Raw genomic sequence first — 20,579 nt, forward strand, 5'->3', positions numbered from 1 at the left:
CTCTTAAGTAAAATGCTGCACAGATACTTATTTGGCACAGCTCCCAGCAGACTAGTATCCTGTTCATGGAGAATAGAAACCCAGGAGTAAATCACGTGCAGGAAGAAAAAAGAACACGTGGATGACGGTAGTGTCGGTGTGTGTGGGAATACAGACAGACGATAAAGATTAGCACTGCGTCACCCACGAGGCATGCCCACGGGCCTTCCTCACACAACCTTCCCATCCCTAGAGAGAAGAGCCCCCTTTGTCCTCAGGGCTCTGGGGGTCCACAGGGAAGAGCGCTCCGGGCACCAGGGTGAATCACTCATGAGGAAGGAACCCGTGTGCTGCACAGAAGAGGACAACCCTCCATGGGGCCGTCCAAACTCTGGACTTGATCCTGATCAGAGAGGAGATTGTGTAAGAGACAGCGCCTCAGTCCTGACCACTGAAGAGCCAAGGGAGCTGTGGGCAGACTCACCCTGAGGAGGCTGAGAGGAGCATCAGGCTGCCCTGAGGTGACGGGGAGGCCACATGAGGAGATACCTGGGCTGACCGTAAGGCAGGGCAGAGGACAGAGCAGTGGGGATGTGGAAGCTGTCTGAGGGGCCCTCGTCACCATGTCACACAGTGGTGCGTCTGGGACTGGGCACCAGGGGGTGGTAAAGGTCTGTTCCTCAGAGTCTGGGGTAATCAGAGCAGGGACCAGCCACCTGGCACTGCCTGGTGCCCTCTGCTCAGTGCTCACAGCTGTGACCTCCCCACACCCTGGGCCCCACACAGCCCCTCCCCTGCCCACATCCCTGACATCTTCAGGCAGAGAGGCCTGACCCAGGGCCCAGTGAGGGATCAGAAAGCTGGGGGGTCTCATTTGCATGAGTGGACCCTCCCTCTCGCAGAGTATGTAGAGGGGAAGGGAGACATCTGGGGGAAGCTCTGCTTCAGCTGTGGGGCCACAGAAGGCAGGACTCGGTGATCATGTCCACCATGGCCTGGTCCCCTCTCCTCCTCACCCTCATCGCTCACTGCACAGGTGACTGGATACGGGGACAGTGGAAGGGACCCTGGGAAGACACATGGGGCCCTGCCTCCTCCCCTTGTCTCTAGACCCAGAATCACCATCTCTGTGTCTCTCCCTCTTCCAGGATCCTGGGCCCAGTCTGTGCTGACTCAGCCGCCTTCAGTGTCTGGGGCCCCGGGACAGAGTGTCACCATCTCCTGCGCTGGAAGCAGCTCCAACATTGGTAGTAATAGTGTGCGCTGGTTCCAACAGCTCCCAGGAAAGGCTCCCAAACTCCTCATCTATGGTAATAGCGGTAGACCCTCAGGGGTGTCCGACAGATTCTCTGGCTCCAAGTCTGGCAACTCGGCCTCCCTGACCATCAGTGGGCTCCGGGCTGAGGACGAGGCCGATTATTATTGCTTATCATGGGATGACAGTCTGAGTGCTCGCACAGTGCTCTAGGCCTGTGGGGAAGTGAGACACAAACCTGCTGAACCCCCTGTAATGGGGCTTCACTGAGCATCCCCCACTGCTCTGAAGAGACATCTGCTTCCTTTGATTCGTCTCAAAATGGAGTCTTAGACCCACCACAGGGAAGTTTTTATGGAGAATGTGTCCTCATCTTCTCAAAATCTGCCTCATAGCCTGTCTGTCCTTAATGGCAGCACATTGTCACATTTTCTCAAATGGAACAGAAATTCCTGGTCGCTGGGACAGGCCGCCCTGGGGACAGGGTCCATGACGGGTGTGTTAGTGCCAGGGCTGCCACAACATAATACACAGACTGAGCAGCTTAACCCACAGAAACGTATGTTCTCATAGTTCTGAAGGCCAGAAGTACAATAGGCGGATTGGCTTCTCCTGAGGCCTCTCTCCTTGGCTTACAGGCGGCTTCATTCTCTCTGAGGTGTCACATGGCTGTTCTCTGTGTGCGCTCACCCCTGGTGTCTCTTCCTCTTCTTATAAAGACACTGGCCCTGCTTGATTAGGGCACCACCCTCATGACCTCAGTTACCTTAATTACCATCTACTAGTCCTGATATCCAGAGACAGTCACATTGGGGTTGAGGTTCAACATAGGATTTTGAGAGGACACAGTTCAGTCGGTATGGAAGGGTCAGTACAAATCCAAGGACACAGGGTCCAGCCATTGTCTACTTGGGGTAGTCGACTGTCCAGATGATGTCCGTCCATACCATTTACTGAACACCTACTACATGCCTGACTTGGGTCTAGGGGTCAGGAAACAATGTGGACAAGACAGCACATGGTACCGTGCTCAGGAGAGACATTGTCTGGGGAAGAGAGAAGACATAAAAGTAAAAATATAAATAGGAACAAGGTATGTTTCAGGAAAACGAGGAGAAGGAAGCTGCAGAGTGAGCATAGGAGCCTTACAGGGGTTGACAAGGAAATATGGAGTCGATGAAGTTTTTGAAGTTTAGGAGCTACATCGAAGAAGGAGGAGGAATAGGGGAAAGAGTGAAGGGGGGACCAGCTGGGGGTGGGGAAGACGCACATGTCAGCTGGGAGACCTGGACGAGGGGTGGAGCAGGTGAGGTGGAGAAGAAAGGTCAGATCCGCTGCAGGTAGGAGGGACTGAGAATGCGACTGGCAGAGAGGACGCGAGGCTGGGCTCTTGGGCACAGTGTGGGTGTGGGTGAGCTCAATGTACTGAGACAACGTGATGACCCATCTGGGTGGGGCAGAATTATTTAAACCTCACATTTTCAGGAAATAGGACTGGCTCCTGACACATGGGTCTGTTCTTCAGGAGTTCTAGAAATGCACGTCTCTAGGTTACTCTCATCTCACATTTGATGAAACTTCACTGAGTCAGCAGTGGGCTTGTCATGTTATCCTCCCTCATCTCCCTTCTGGTAGTGGGGACAGCTTGAAAGCAGAAGTAGACGCTATCGTGGCTGACAGACAGAACTCCAGGAGAAGAAGCCATCAAGTTCCGTCTTGAGGAGAGAGAAAGTTTCCCCTGGAAGAAGCAACTGCGGCAGGGAAGATTCTAAGTCCCCTCACCCCTGGAGGGAGAAACCTCCTTTCTGACAGGAGGAGGTCTGGGTCTCAGAGGGTGGGGGACCAACATTTCCCATTGCTCTTCTCTTCACTCTATTCTCCCCTGTTCTCCAGATGCAGGTGTCTTGGAGGAAAGAATGCAGGAGAGTGGGGTATGGAGAGTCCCAACATTCTGGCTGGAGGACAGCAACTGGGAGATACGGGAAGACAGGAGGTTCAGAGAGGTGGGACAGAGTGGGGATTGTGGGGAGTCATCCTCAAAGTCACTCAGAACAGCTTCGTGGTGCTAGGGCTGAAAATACATTCTCACTGAGGTATGTTAATATCAGAATGGTTGGCTCAGTCTTTCCCCTGGTGTGCAATTCAGCTTCTTCAACAAGGAACACTGTCCCGTCTGTGTCTGGAAAAGCCACTTGCTGGCATCCTGATGACCCTCATCATGGAAGAGGCTAGTTGTCTTTTCCTCCACTCCCACCCTGTGTTACTCTCCAAACCTCAATGCACCCTCCTCAGCACCTTCTGCCTGAGTCCAGAGACCCATTACATTTACTCGGAGACTAAACCCCATCCTGACAAATGATTGGCAATGGGCTCTCACCAGGATGAGAGGAATGGGACCAGGGTTGAGGGGGTCCACATTTTCCCATCCTAGAGCTTGTCCAGGGTGCCTGCTTCAGCCTTGGGCACTCTACTCTTTTCTGGTAATGTACAGAAAATCCCTGAGGGATTTTGTAATTCCACAGAAGAAATTGGTTGCACTTCTCTTCAATGCATTTAAGCTCAGCTTTTACACGTTGCCAAGTCACATTAGAAATGAGTCACCCTTCAGCCCAAAAGAGGGAGTGGGGATTGTTTGCAAACAAGCACAGGGGCATTAATGGGGTGACAGAAAATTTCTAAAGGCAGTTGTGGAGGTGGTTACGCAACTTTATAAATGTACAAAAATATTGAACGGTTCACTAACAGTGGATGGCTTTTATGTATGAATATTGTGTATGTCAAGAAAAGTGTTAAAATCGAAGTATCTGAAAAGACTCTTTCCAAAGCTGTTTTAAAGCTGATTGTTGTTGAAGTGTCTCTCACTAACTTCTTTTTGGACTGTTTCATAGACACATGTATAAAGGGATTCTTCTTTGCATGTTAAATGTCACTAGTTACCATATGTGTGTGTGCATGACATTAACTTTTTAAAGTAACTGACAAGATTAGAGTTCCATGGGTGTTTTTGTAACAATTGCATAAATGAGAGTTTATGGAAATACAAGTTGTAGATTAGATTTTTAATTCATCTGTGTAAAAATTAAATAGAAGGATGATTAAACTGCTTTGAAGATGGTCATTTAGATCAATAGCCTTTCAGGAAGAAAAGACTCCATATTAATGAGAAAAAAAATAATAACTACAATTAAAACATAGTCAAATCTTTGAGATTTGTGAAACTAATAAACTTCATTTGAAAGTGTTTAAATGGGCCTTGAACAAGGCTTCTGATCTTGCTCCAACAATGTGTTTTGTCATAAATACTCCAGAATAGGCATGTTCACCTCCCCTCTCAATGTTATTAAATGAAATGTCTCCATCTGTATCCCAGATTAGTACAACACATGTGTGGAGACAATGAGATGTTTATAGGAAGCAGCTACGAGAGTTTTCAGAGAATGAATGTTTTCCCTCTCTTTAGAGAACACTTGATTTTATTTCTTTGAAATTTTTATCCACAAACAAGATGAAATTATTACTAATTTTGCTATAAATACTGACAACAGCAGGAATGCTACCAGGTGTCTTGACAAAGCATTTGTATCAGTGTTGTCTTCAATCTTAATTCAGAATGCTTTTGGGTGTTCCAGGGCACAAATAAGGAATTAGTTCTTTGAATGGTTTATAGATTCCAAAATAGTCAGGGTTTTTTTCCCCCCCATTTTTATAGGATGTCGAATCCATAAGCAATCACAAAGACCTCATGTCAATATAGAACTTAGCTCTTAAATCTCTAGAGGTAGCGTCGTATGATGAGCTATAAGGAAGCTTGGTGTTTTATGTCAGAAGTTTCTGTATGTGATATAATTACCCTGTCATTACTGTTCACAAGAGTCATTAACACATAACATCATATTAAGCTCACCAGCAGTGCTGAGCAAGAGTTAGTTCAAAATCAAAATGCTAGATATTGAAAAGCTATTAGCAATATATTTATTTCTATTAGAAAAAGATAGGATGGATGTTGGATTCATAGTACGATACATAGATTCTGTAAATTCTGTTTTTACAGAATTTTTGTACGGGATTTTTTTTTTAATTCTGTTATCTTTGAGAAGTGATAGGTAGTGCTTGAATGTGACTTAAAAGAGATTAAATAGTTGGTGATATTTCGCTATAGCATTGGGAAAATGTTAGGCAATGGATTAGATTGCATAATAAATTTCAAAATGACTGCATTTAAAATGTGGCTCTTTACTTTTTTTTTTGGAGGGGGATACACTCTCAAGAAGGTGGTTTTAATATAGAAAGGACTGTCCAAAGTCAAAGGAGATATACTGTCACCTTAAGACAGGAAACAGAAAGCCTTGAAAACAAATGGAGTCTAGAGACACCAATCACACGTGATCACGCATTTATAACCTGTGGACAAAAATGGAGTACATAAACCACTGTTCCCATCCCCGAGGGACTAACATGGGAGCTCTCAGAGGTGAGTCGGGGAGAAGCCCTCCGGGCTCCCACACAGGCCTTGAGCTGATGGTACAGCAGCTGCTTCCTCCCACAGGGCAGACCCAGGGCTCCCAGACATCTCCATCCTTATCCTGAGAGTGGAGCTGAGCCCAGCGCTGAGGACACAGAAACGTTTTTGAAGGTGAGGAATATAAATGGGTTCATTTTCCGTAATGCATCACACACAAGCGTGGGCGTGCGCGTGCACACCTCCCCCCCACACACACACACTACTCAAATAAGATTGAAACAACATAGAATCCAGCAGCAGTGAACCACAGAGCCCTTGGAAGGCCCCCACCATGCCCTTCACTGCTCTCCTCCCTCCCTCAGTCCCTGCCCACGATCATGGAGATTTCAGAGACAGGGCTCTGGAATTATCAGGGTCTAGGGAGGTCAGGATTTCAATGGAGATTGGGCTCAGCTCGGTCTCACTCTGGTTCCTGTGGGTCTCTGAACCCATCCAGTGGTTATTTTCTGGTTCCCAATTACATAATTTGAATAGACATGATCACATCACTAGTACCATGGACACACAGTTTCCCTGACCTCTGCAATGGGGACAGTTAAATAGATAAAGCCAAGAGGAACCCACTAGAATTGCCTCTATCTATGAAAATAATAAACAAATAAGCAACACCGCATTCTGGAGGGACTGCAGAGGTTAGTGCCACCATCAAGGTCTTGGAGAATGTGACAGCCGTGACCCCACATGTCCCCGTTTCACTTGCTTGTCTGGGTACAGGGCACAGAACGCCTTGGAGGAAAATGACAGCGGGTCATCCTGAAGGGAACCAGGTGGTGACGCCAAGTGCAGCTGCTGTGCTGCACGTGTTTGTTCTATTCTGTTTTTTTGTATCTTGGCCTGTGCATATTAACATGTAATCTTGTGGCTGTCATGCAGCTAAAGGTCTGGCCAACGCTTTTCTCCATTGCTGTCAGTAAAGACCACCAGATGAGTTTGCTTACAGCTGGCAAGGCCATTCACACACCTTCACTAGCCCACCTCAAAGGTAGAACAGCTCTGCAGTCCTATATTCAAATGTATCCACAGGGAAGTCAAGATTTTCATTCTATAAAATATCACACTGGTCAATTACACTGATGATGCCATGCTGTTTGGAGCAGGTAAGCGACAAGTAACAACTCCTCCAGGCTTATTGGTAAGACAATTGTGTCTTTCAAAGGATTGAAAATGAACCCACCAAAATTCAGGTGCCTCCGACTTCAGTGGAATTTTTAGAAGCCCTGGGTTTGGGTACATAAAGATGTCACCTCTAATGTGAAGGACCATTTGTTGCATGTGGTTCCTCGCACAAACCAAGAAGATACACAATGACTAGTAGAAATCATTGGATTTTAGGAACCATATTTGTTATAATGTGCTAACCCAGCTCATTTTCCTAATGACCCATACAGGTGACAATTTCAGTGGTGCCCAGATAAAAAGAAGACTCTGAAACAGGCACAGGTTATTATGCAAGCTGTTCTGTCACATGGGCCACGTGACCCATCAGACCCACTGGTGCTTGAAGTGTCAGTGACAGAGAGTTTCTGTTTGGAGCTCATGGGAGGCCCCTGCAAGTGAATCATAGAGCAGTTCCTTAGGATTTTGGAGCAAGACCCTGTCATCCTGTGAGAACTACTCTCCTTTTGAGAAATAGCTTTCACTTGACCCTGGGCCTTGGTGGAGATGAAATGCTTAACGCTGGGTCCCCAAGTTCCTACACCAGTCGGGGTCTTTCCCAGCCTCTCCTGTCATTGTTCACATGGCTCATGAGCACAGTGGCCTCGATGGGAGTGATGCAGGTCACGCAGAGCAGAGCACAGGGAGTTCCACCCATTTGGAGGCCCGGAGTCAGGATAAACCAGGCTCCACGTTTCCCCAGAGGCGTCAGCTGCAGCAAGACCATGGGAGCCGGTGCTCCAACCTCCTGAACCAGTGGGCAGCAGGGGGTTAAATGCCCCTCCCTGGTCTGCACCTCAGCAGGAGGACCTCCCGATGAAAGGTAGGCTAAACGTGACCCAGTCTCAGAATATAATATCCCAAATGTGCTGGATACACAGAAAAAAAATATCGGTCCTCATACCAAGTACCAGGAAAACCCTCACTTGAGTGAGAAAAGCAATCGAGAGATACCAACACTGAGACGGCTGAGATGCGGGAATTATGTGACACTGATTTTAAAGCAGCGACATAATGTCACGTTCACAAACAATCGTGGACACTCCTGAAACAAATGAGGAGGAGAAAAACTCAGAAATTAAATATAAATTATAAATAGAAACCGAAGGGAACTTACAGAAATAAAAATGGCAATAGATGGACTATGCACATCACTAGATGAACTGAGGAACAGGGAATTTCAGGTATTGAGAGAAAATTAATACACTTGTAGAAAAAAATTACAAATATTAGCAAAGACAGAAAAGCAATGAGTCTGGTGTTCCCTGCATAATAAAGTGGAACTTTAGAAAGATTAAAATACATTTGAAGGAAAGGGGCCATCTGCTCTGAGTGAATTCCCACCACTGTAACTACCCTCGTGAGTATGTCACCAGGGGGCGCTGTGGATCCGCGTGAGGTGAGCAAGGCCGGCAGCAAGTTCAGATGGAAGGGGCTCTGAATGGTGCTCACTGGCTTGAGTTAGAGTTTACAGCAGGTGCTTCCTCCCAAGGGACAGGCTCAGAGCTCACAGGCTCCCATCCTTTCTCCTGCCATTGAAGCTAGTCCTGGGCTGAGGACACACAGTAATTGGGGGCAGGGGTGGGACCTAAAGGGCTCAGATTTACATGAAGTGTCACTGACTCAAACACAAACCCTTCCCCAGGGAGCTGGAGATAAAAGCCATCAGAGAGTCTAGAGTCAGCTGTGGGCCCAGTGTCCTTGAAACGTCTGCACCATGGCTCGGATGGCTCTCCTTCTCCCCATCCTCACTCATTGCCCAGGTTCATGGACATTTCAGAGAGCAGCTTTTGGAGGGATATCTATGCCTTCCTTTCTCATTCCTGACATGTGTCTCTTCTCACTTCAGGCTGTGGTGACTCAGGAGCTCTCACTGACCGTGAGATGATGATATAACTATCATCATCATCATCATCATCATCATCATTATTAATATATTATTATTATTGCTATCTAACTTCAATTCGTGAAAGACCAGAATGCTCCCTTTTGAAATGCTTCTTTTTAATTCAGTTAATTTAGTTTTTGTAAGCTGCTACTTATGTAATTTATAAATAAAAGTTTATAATAAGAAAAAATTCAGAAACATACAAAAATTAGAGAATAGAAGTGAACACCTGTATCCATTATCTAATTATAAGAATTATAAATATATGAGCAATCTTGAGTTTTTTATTCCATTCCCATGCATATATAGTAGATTATAAATTCCTAAAAAATATAATATGTCTTTCTAAGCAATCCAACACACAAACGTAACTCAAATAATTTTCTGGTTTTATTGAGGTACAGTTTATATTGATGTATAATTAACATATACCATTATATTATTTTAGATGCACACCATGATGTGATATTTGTATACACTGAGAAATGATAACAATGAATCTCCTTAATATCTGTCACTTTACAGAGGTATAATTATTTTTCTTTTGTAATGACAACTTTTCCGATTGACTATCTCGGAAAATTTCCAATATGCAATATAGTATATTATGAACTGTAGTCATCATGCTGTATACCACATAACCATGAGGTATTTCTTTCATAAGTGAAAGTCTGTATCTTTTGACACCTTTCATCTATTTTCCCACCCCCCACACCCCACCTCTGGGGAACAGCAATCTCTTCTCTGTATCTATGAGCTGGTTTTTTTGTTTGATTGTTGCACATTTTTGTTTTGTTTTGTTGGTTTTATTTTAATTCCACTTATGAGTGAGATCACACATTATTTGCCTTCCTCTGTCTGACTTATTTCACTTAACAGATTGACCTCAAACTCTATTCATTTTTCTATGGCTGAATTACAGATATATATACATATATATATATATACATATATATATATGACACCTTCTTTATTTATTCAACCACTGATGAACACTTAGGTTGTCTCAATATCTTCACTATAGTAAATAATGTTGTCATAAATCTGTGGGTATGTATATCTTTTTCAGTTGGTATTTTACTTTCTTTAGTTAAATGCCCAAAAGTGGAATTGCTCAGTCATACAGTGGGTTTATTTTTAGAAATCAGACCATGGATGTGTGGATAGACAGTGACATAGTGAGCTGCAGAAACCAGCTGGGCTCCCTGTCTTTGGGCCATGGAGATGTGTGTGTCCTGTGACCAGAAAGGTGCGCTGTGGGACAGTCCTGTGGCCACTAGACAGCTGTTCAGTGAGGACCATTCACTCACAAGTCTGGGCCTGGGGGCTGGGCCCTGAGTTTCCTGATGGGGACTCAGCAGCTGTGTCCCCTCAGGCCTGGAAGAGTCCCCTGAGCAGGGACATTTGTGTGGTCTCAGCAGGTGCTTCCTCCCAGGGCTCTCCCAGGGGTGAAGCCCACCTCCATTCTCCTCAGTCTGGGGTGTGAGCTGAGCTCCAGCACCAGGGCTCAGTCAGGGAGGGGCTGGGCAGTCAGTGGATGGACACACATTTGCATGGACAGCCCCTCCTCTGGCAGAGGGTGGAGAAGAAAAGGAGGCCTGGGGCAGCCTAGCCCCACTGTGGGCTCAGGGGCTGTGTGCACCATGGCCTGGACTCCTGTCCTCCTCGTGCTCCTCTCTCACTGCACAGGTGGGGACAGGACTCGGGGACTAGGGCAGCCCTCTGGCCAGGGTCTCTTTCTCTGTGTAATTCACTGAGAAACTCTACCCTGGTCTCTGCCCCATCCCCCATTATGTCTGTGTTTGCAGGTTCCCTCTCCCAGCCTGTGCTGACTCAGCCACCCTCCCTCTCTGCATCTCCGGGAGCAACAGCCAGACTCACCTGCACCCTGAGCAGTGGCTTCAATGTTGGCAGCTATGCCATATACTGGAACCAGCAGAAATCAGGGAGCCCTCCCCGGTATCTCCTGTCCTACTACTCAGACTCCGGTAAACACCAAGGCTCCGGGGTCCCCAGCCGCTTCTCTGGATCCAAAGACGCCTCGGCCAATGCAGGGCTCCTGCTCATCTCTGCGGTGCAGCCTGAGGACGAGGCTGACTATTACTGTAACATATGGGATAGCAACTCTAAGACTCACACAGTGCTCCAGACCCACAAGGAAGTGAGACAGAAACCTCCTCTCTGCCCTGCAGGCCGGGTGCACTCACCCTGCTGGTGAGTCTGACCACGTGTGGCTCAGCTGTGACTTGTGTGGTCAGATCTTCATCCAGCACCTGCTTTTCCTGGGCCAGGACTTCTGACCATGTCACATCCTTCTCTTCGGTTCACCTGTTAGATTGATTTAATGCTCATATATTCTCACTCTCCTCATGTTTTCACAGGCAGGTACGCCCTGCTCAGAGATAGAAAGTCTCCCAATGTCGACACTGGAGGAGGTCAAATCAGGTTGATTCAGGCCCTGTCCAGCTCAGGGTGGAGGAGTGACTAAGATAAGCTTCTGGTCTGAGCCTTACAATCTGAGTTCTGGGAAAGAAATCAACAGGCTGAAATGAAGTGTATTCTATATATTAGCAATGAAGTATCCAAATGTAAAAAATAAAAACAACATTGTTTACGGGGTGACTGGTTAGCTCAGTTGGTTAGAGCTTGGTGCTGATAACACCAAGGTTGCCAGTTCAATCCACACATGTTCCACTGTGAGCAGCAACCTCCAGAAAACAACAACAAGAAAACAAACAAACAAACAAAAATATACCACATAAAAAAGCTTTTTTAAGAACATCAACATGAAATATTTAAATATAAACCTGAGAAAAATGAAAGACTTGTACACTACAAAGTACAAACATTATGAGGCAATTCAATGAAACTCACATGGATATAACTAGTTTGTGGGTTGAAAAACCCAGTGAGGTTAAGATAATGAATTTTCCCAAACTGAATGACAAACTCACTGCAAGGCATTTGGGTAAAATGTCCTTGCAATGAAGGATTTGGAGGGCAATTTCAGCAAAGAAATGGAAACTGGGAGGAAACACCTAAATGAAACAATAGCCTATGAATGATCCTTCTCTAGTTCCATGAGACCTGCCTGCACCTGGGGGAGGGGAGTAGAAGGAAGTAGACGTGAAGTCACAGGCACCAAATCCAGGTGAGGCAGGGACAGCAGCGTTAGCCCCGGAAGAGGCACAGACCAGGTGGGGAGACACTGCCCTGAGGGCTGACGGGCAGAGTGTGGGCGCAGCAGGCCTGGGCTGGGTGTCACTGGGCGCTGAGCCTGTGCTGTGACCTGAAATGTACACCTGACGTGACATGTTTGTGATTGTCACCTCACCCCAATACAGGTCCCTGTGTCCTGTCCTCAGGTAGAGGAGAATCAGCACCCTAAACACTCTGTATTAAAGAAGGCAGCGTGTCATTTAAGGAACTCCGACTCTATTTCCAGAGCTTAGAAATGAAAACTGCATCTGTAATTCCTGGGAAGACGATCTGAAGACCATTCTCACAAAATAGATCCCCTCCAAACCCGCCTCACTCTGTCACAGAAAGCGTGGGTATGTCCCAACCACACATGCGGTGTCAGTTGTGTGGTCCTGTGGGTGTGGCTGTAGTGGGTAGTCATGCCCACTGGGGGAGTCTTGTCCCCTTGACCTATACGTCCTTGAGACTCAGACTCTCAAGGCCTTTGTAGCACCCAGGGCACAGAATTCCCAACCTCCAGTACTTATCATAAGTTGTTCCACAGAACAGGACCCCAGAAGGCGCCAGAAGACAAAGAGGATGATGTGGGTATGGAGCAGAGGAAGAGAAGGGAGGCGGCTGGGCCTTAGCTCTGGGCCTAAGGAACAGGGTTGTGGATTGTCCGCATCATGTCCTGGATTCCCATCTTCCTCCCCGCCCTGACATGACGCCGGGACAGGATCCTGACACTCGTGTTCATCCCCCACGGCCTGTGTGTGGACCCTGCCCTGTGTTCACGGGTCCCTGCATGTCTCCCTGCTTATCCAGCCTCTCCAGGCACTGGGACCATGGACAGAAAGCAACACCGACTGTCCTGGGAAGCAAAAACAGGGCTGAAAGGGGAGGTTCTGACCCATCAGCACCCGGCGTGTCATAACAACACTATGGACCCACTGAAATGACCACATCCTCTCAGAATGGGTTCTCTGTGCTGTCACCGTGTCACCGGCAGCTGAATCTCTTGTTTCCCACTAGAGATGAAGCTGAACATGACTGACCAGCACAGCCGAGGTCCCCGTCCCCTCCCGAGCACCAGGCCCAGGAGATGAGATTCCCCCACCGTGAGCACCCAGAGCCACGGCCATCCCTCCAGCAATGCCTATTTCAGATGCATTATTTGTTCTTTCTTTCTCAGAGTGTTTGCTCATTTGGTCAAGTGAGGACATGAGAAATTAGCTTGTAGCTCATCTCCTTAGAATCTTCCCACCAACAACTCACACAGCGACAGCCAGGACTGTCTTCTCACTTCATATTCAGATTCTGGGGATCCCACAACCTGCTCACTCTCCCCTTTTTGCAATTTGTCTCACTTGCCAATTTTTCAGGCAGTCACTTCCTTCATCTACCATCATGTACGGGGTGACCTTGCTGTTAAATCTGCTCCAATCCCCTGAGGATCTGAAGACTTTCCAAGATTCTGTGGCTATGAGAATGGCTGAAATATTTACAATTGCATGTTCTCAGCCTGGTCACCTCTCCACAGGCAGAAACTTTATCCTCAGGAAACAGATTTCTTCATGGTAATTAACAGAAGTTTCAACAGGAAGCTGATTCCAAAATATCCAGCCCCGGAGTTAAACCTACCAGAATCTGATCACAAGGACTCCATGTAATTTGATTTTCAGATCTTTGTGAGGAAGAAACAGCTATGACTACCCTGCCTGGTGGCCGTCTTCCTGTCCTCCTGAATCCACGAGCAGTCACCTCCCTCAGGGTCTCCTGGGAGTGACGCTCAGCTCTGGGCAAAGGTGCAGCCTGTCAACTCTCTGCCCTCAGACACCAGGCTCCCTTGTAAAGGCTGACCTTCCTGCAGGAAAAGGAAACCAGAGGGAGGCTGCCCTGAGAGTCACTTTGCTGGAGGGAAAGGATGGACTTGGTTGCCTTTGGACACATGTCCTTAGGAATGTCTGTGTCCCTGATCTCACGGCCATGTCAGGATTGTAATGCCTGGTTCTTTATCCAGAGCAGAGTACGTCTGTGACAGCTCATGCGAGCAAAAAGGGGACCAGTGTCCTCATCATTTTATCACTCTGGTAAGACACCGTCCTTAGGTCTGTGAGTTCCTTGGAATACTCTGGAAATGGAAGGTGAAGTCTCCATAGGAAGCACTGGGAATCAAACTTGAGAATGAGTGAAAGCAAAGCTTTATGATGAAGCAGAGAGGCATAAAAGTGGGGATCAATCTTGGGAGTGAAACTGCTGAATCTGTTGAAAAACTGTCTTGTTTGGCTGTGTCTCATTGCAAAAGATTTAAATAGAAAAACACACATGGCATTTACAGAAATGGTTAAGAAGCTGCCCATTATATAGCATCTTATTTCCTGGTTTTATAAAAATAAATGTAGCAATGAGGAAATAAAGGATACTCCTGGGATGTCTTCATGATTGTGTGTGCATAACTAGAGAGCAGCATTGATTCTAAAAGTGAAATTTTAGAATTGGTACCATTTTTATCCTGGATCATGCATGATGGCTGCTGTCACAGCTACTATGAAATATTTTAACCTGGGATTTGTGCCAAATCAATAATAAAAGTGAAAAAAAAGAAACTATTTAAAATGAAAAATCAATTTTATTTTTAAATTATGGAAACTACCATTATTCATCTACAAGACTGGAGATTGACATGAATATTCTTGAGATTGAATACAAAATTGTCAAGTTCACAATTAATAAAATTAGAATATAATGTTAAAAGCACTTCAAAATACATGTTATTCTGGTCCTAGTATAAACAAATTGTAAACTTTAATATTATCTGCATAAAAACAAGACAAAATTCAAGAAGTAATAGAAAACAAAATTTGAACAATAAATCATTGTTTTATAGTTGAGGCGGTCCCTAGATGAGGCAGAGTTGGGAAAGGGATTCCTTTCAAATGGAAATTTCCCGAAAATGTTGAAAGCAAGTTTAAGGCAGATGATATTCCTGAAGAGCTAACGATGAAAAAAATTAGACGTAATACTGTGAGTCTACATACACATGTAGTGTCATTTCATTGACTTTTAAAATCATCTACTCTTCATTTACACGGAGGAATAATGAACTCAAAATTTCTGGTGTATAGTCATCTCAGAAAAAATTGTCAAGTATCATTTTATCATTACAAAAGAAAGGGGGGAAAAACCTATACAAGTGAGACTCAAAAGAGTTCCTCGTCACTTGGTAAGTAAATGTGCTCAGTGGTCAGCTGAGCGTCCTGGCAGGAGAGCCCTGGGAGAAGTCACCCAGGAGGAGCAGGGTAGGTTGGGGGTCACTGCGCCCTCTAGGGCTTCGCAGAAGGTCCCTCAGAGGGTCTTCAGAGCTGCAGCCCCTTCTTCGTGAGCTTCTGATCCTCCTTCTGCAAACCACAGAGTGAGTCATAAGCCATCCTAGGACATCCAGGAGGTTCCTCAGGGCCATCTGAAACAAATAAATACAAATAACCAAACTATCACTAAACACGAGACATAAACTCTTATTTCAACTGATGGCTGTTTCTGGTCAATGGAGTAGATCATCATAAGGAGTGGTCACAATCCATTCTCAGTGTCAGAAAAACCCCAGGGCATTTAGATACATTTTATTATATAAGAATGAAAACCTCTATATGGCATTCAGGTCAATAAAATTAAAAATCGACAAGCTGGAAACATCATGAGTGTATTACATCACAAAGGACTTAATGTGCTCAGTATATAACAAGTCTCTGAAAAAGGAAATGTAAACAACTACCGGCACTCCCTGTCCACATGCTGGGCACATGAATAAACAGTTTACAAACAGAGTACAGTTCAAAACAACATATCCTGAGAAGCTAAACCTTGTCAGTGGATTTTAAAAAGTATTAAGGAAACAAAGAACTATGAGCAGCTATTGGGAGAAATTTTCATTGAAAAGGGAGATTAGAGCTATGTGTTAATACTAGTCTTTGTGGGTGTTTTTTGGAGAGAGTCTTGTTGAGGAGGTGAAATTGGACTAGGAACTTGATATATGAGGGAAAATGTGAGGCGACATCCATGGATGGAATGGAGTGTGCACCGGGGGGACCAGTGAGCAATAAGGTTGGGGTAGAAGTCGGAGTGAGATGGTTCATCACAGCCAGAGTTGGTTTGTGTCACACTTTTTAATGGAGTTTTGAGAGTATGTGTTTGGGGGAGTGTGAGAAACAGATAAAATAATAGATAATCAGTGGTATTTGAAAGTATGAAAGCCAACTCTTTCCTTTAACATAGACCAATTTTGGATAGAGATAGAGGGGAACTAAATGGCATCTAATGTCCCGGACTCCACACTGCATCTCCTACATGACTTTCATTGTATCCAACTGAAAAGGGGCTCTACGTCCAACTTCACCTGCATACGTCCAGAGGACTTCCAGATAGAAGCCAGGATCCTTCCCCATCCGGCTGTGAGGAGCTCTCTCTCCGCAGTGACGCTGCTTACTGACCTCAAAGCACAGGTCCGTGCTGACGAGGTGCTGGTGCTGCCGAACATGGAGGTCAGTGAACTCATGAGAGAGGCCAACATGAGCGACAGCTTTAGACCTCGTAGTCCTGGGACCAGAAGAGGTCTGAGCACTGGTAAGGGTGTTCATAGTGCCCTCCACAGACGATCTCAGGACAGTCACTGGTAGCCAGGCAATTCCCTATTTACCAGATGAACTCTGAGATTATATGCATAAAGCCACCCACAGGCCAGTGTTAGATCACAGAAGGCCCTCTGCAAAAGAGAAAAGGAAAGCAGAGTTTTAGAAGGGAGGAGAAATTCACTCCACTAAGACTTCATTATCATTCTTCCTGCATTGTTGATAAAGACAAAACACACAAAAAAAGACAAAAGTACAACACAACAATTAGACATTAATGTACTTTATGAAATGATTGCCCAGCTAAGTCTAGTCCCCATCTGACATTATACGTAGTTTTACAACGTTATCGAGTATGTTCCGTATGCTGTGCTTTACACCCCAGATGCTCTCATTTCAAAATGTCCTCTTCTATCAGGTACCAACTGGTGAAAGACTTCCAAACGACATGAATCCACAGCCTCAAGGGCACTGTGTATGTCATGCATATCGTACAATGTCAGATTCTCATATCTGCACTGGCGTGTAAAGAAAGAATTCGTAAAAGCAACATTTCTCTATAACATAAATAAAGGGGGTCTTACTTGAACAGCAGGGCTTATGACTTGAGTAGGTTCCTCCAAGGGAGTCTCAGATAAATCTAGGAAGACACACAACACCTGTCAGTACATTGCTGGTTGTGACCCTGGATTCTTCAGGAAGCTTTGCTTGACGTGGACAAGGGGCTGGAGTGTCTGAGGGTGGAGGGTTCACAGGTATGGATGAGTCATCCTACTGAGGGGATGAAAGATGGCCAAGGAGAACAGCAGGAAGGGATGAGACCTGTGGGCTTTATACTTTTCTCTTACGTGTGGGACACTGAATAAGCTACAGTTATTAAACTTGAATCCAATGAATGAAGAATGGCCACATTACCTTCAATGGAATCATCTGTAGGATGCACCCTGATTTTCCTGCTGAAGGCTCCCCTCCAGCGACACTTCTTCTCGTGGCCTAATGGTGTCACTGTATGAAAACCCATCAAGAAAGATCGTGAGAAATGCATTCACAACAGACAGAACTAATGACATCTTGCTGGTAGCAGACCAGGAGAAAACTAGGAATCATTTATTCTCAGTTCAATATTTTGATCTTATTACTCACTGGTTTCTTAAAAGTGCCCTCTGAGTCCAAGTTGGGCTTCAGGAAGATCTTGGAGTTGCGTGTGCACCTCAAACTCCTATCAGATTGATTATGTGATCAATACCTTTATTTAGATGGGACTCGATAAAGGCAGCAGAGCACAGTGAGTGAGCCCATGAGTGCTGGGGTCTGACTCCCTGGGTTCAAATCCCACACACAAGCCACAAGAAAGTGGGAAAGTCATGTTGGCCCTGGTCCTCAATACACTACTTTGTCATTCAAATTTTAATAAAGCCAATTTATTATGTTTTGTTCTGAGGCTCAAATGATCAAATCTAGAAAATGCCCTGAGGCTGCCCTCTAATGTGGACAGTGTTTAGGATCTCTTTAGACTCAGCGATCCCAGGCAGATATGTGGATGCTGGAAACCGCTTCCATGGTGACTAAGGAGGCCATGGCTGACAGATAAGGGTGGGCCACTTGTCCAGAACCTCGTCTTTGTGACCTCACGCCAGGGACTGTCTTGGGTGTTCTACTCAAGGGCTCGGGTATATTCTTCTCTGTGCCTCTGTTTCTACTCCCATGAAACGCAGATGGTAATCCCAACAAGACATACGTCCTTTTGTAAGCCTCGGGGTGTACAGTGGCAGTACAGTATGTGTTGTAAACACTAAAAAAAGTTACTTATTAGTGATAGGCATGGACTTTGATCTCACAACTTAAAAGCATCAGACAAGCATCCGACCAGGATGGCAAATTCCCAGTCCATTGTTCTGTCCATGACATACATCTGCTTTGCTCTGAAACCAGCCCCTTCCTGAAGCCCAACCCAGTTTAAGGAGTCAGGTCAAGGTGTCCAAATGCTGTTGTGGCCTGCCTGAGTCCACACTCAGAGGCCACTCCTCAGATAAATGTAGGGTTGTTCTCCAGTGAGGCCTGATTGCCTAACTCATGGCCAACACCTAGGTGTGCAAATAAGATGAACACTAGCTTTCTGGAGAGGCAGAAATATCTATTCAGAAGTCTTGTGTTCTCAAACTGGTGATGAATATCATGTGGCATTATTTCTTCCTCGTAATATAAGTGCCTCAAAAATGAGACAGGTGCCTTGTCATAAAAAGCGCTCTAGACGAAGGCCAAACTGAATCATTTGTGCATTACATTAAAACATCATTAATTGAGACTTTATCTTTGTTAAACCTACAACTCCATATGAAAAATTAGGTAATTCTCTATTTGTGTGCATTTTTGTCTCTCTCCTTACCTGTGTACACTATGATTTTTTCTCAATATGTAGCTAACTGTCAATGTACTCGATTTTCTATTTCTCCCCATCAGTTCATCAGCCCATTTCTCCATCTATCATTGAATGTTGAAAGACTGGCTATTCATTTGGGGCTGAAGTACAAAAAAAAAGCACTACATTTTCACCATTCTCACCTCTGGCGACTGAATATGTTATATGAGAACATAAAATGGATGTCTCTCTAAAATGAAATTGTTTGACAGCACGGAACATTTAAAAGTTATTATGTGTTTCACTTCACAAACTGACACTGAGACATACATTCTAATGATGGGATTTGGAAAACTAGCGATATGAGTGGAAGCAACATGCCCTCAGAAATGTGCTGAATTCAATAACTATTTCAGGATCAAAGAGAGAGAGAAGACACATTAAAAGCAATTCTAGCCTCTTCTACACTAAACTATGTCCACATCTATGAGTTTTTGTTTCTTCACTTTTCTGTCTTGTTCTTCTGTTTTTTCATATTTATATACCACATATCGATGAAATTGGAAGGTTCTCTACTTTTTATTTCTGACTTCTTTCACTTATTTCAAGACCTGAAATCTATGTAACGTTACTAGCAATGGTCACCCCAATAAACTTTAATAAAAAACAAAAAAAGCAATGCTAGGGTCCCTTTATTGAGTGAAAGTCCTCCCCACACATCTCCACAATTATGGATTTACTTCAGATTTCTGAAATTAATAATTTTAATAAGTTTTGACAAGTAAAAGGGGCACTGAATGTACATTCCATATTTTCCCAATGGATATTTATGTGGGGCATGAGGAGAGCCGAATGTATCAGGAAATGATAGATGTATAATTCGACATGACAAATGCTAAGAAGAGAATGAACATGATGAGCACACATTTTGAGAAATATTAGCTAGCCCATTGGAAGGACAGTACTCAGTGGGCTCCGTGAACTTACCTCTGGTAGTGAAAAGTCTGTTTCCCATTTCAGTCACAAATCTCCAGTGTGCTTTCAGTCTCGGCTCAGAGAGTGGCAGGTAGCACCAGGGACAAGGTTTATATCAGCACAGAGCCATTGTGACAGAGCATTACATCACGCTCCGTGTGACCTCATAATCCCCTGCCCCCCCCCCCCAGGTCTAGCTGCTGCTTTTCAGAGCCAATGATTTGCTTGAAGCACTGAATGTCAGATCCACACATTATCAGTCTCTGTCTTGAATGCAGGATCTATAAGGCAAAACAATTTACCTCCATTAAAATCAATAGAATATCAAGGTGAAGGAAACAGAGCAGACACATTGAGAGAAACTGAACTTTCATTATTGACTCGAGCAAAGAGCATGAACACAATTTCATTTTTAAGAAACTGTATTTCTAAGAAGTTTCTTACAAATGAAATTGTGCTCAGTTTTAAGCCTTGGAGACAAGCTGAAGGACTTACTTTTCCTCATATCAGTGTTGGAAGTCCTTCTATCCTCATCTACATATACAGGTGTCCCCACTCTCTCAACCTCGAGCGTTCCTAGGTCACCTACCCTAAGCTGATAACATAAAGAAAAGAAGCAATTACCTCTGAACACGCCT

The 20,579-nt window shown here is 45.0% G+C and overlaps 1 gene segment (V, D, J or C); it reads left to right on the top strand.

Moving 5' to 3' along the window:
- The first annotated feature begins 969 nt into the window (after positions 1-969).
- On the top strand, positions 970-1,447 carry LOC308492367 (immunoglobulin lambda variable 1-40-like). The segment is given in 2 exons: positions 970-1,015; positions 1,128-1,447.
- Positions 1,448-20,579: the final 19,132 nt, after the last annotated feature.

This window comes from Rhinolophus hipposideros (assembly GCF_964194185.1).
Source record: "Rhinolophus hipposideros genome assembly, chromosome: 24".
Classification (NCBI taxonomy): Eukaryota; Metazoa; Chordata; class Mammalia; order Chiroptera; family Rhinolophidae; genus Rhinolophus; species Rhinolophus hipposideros.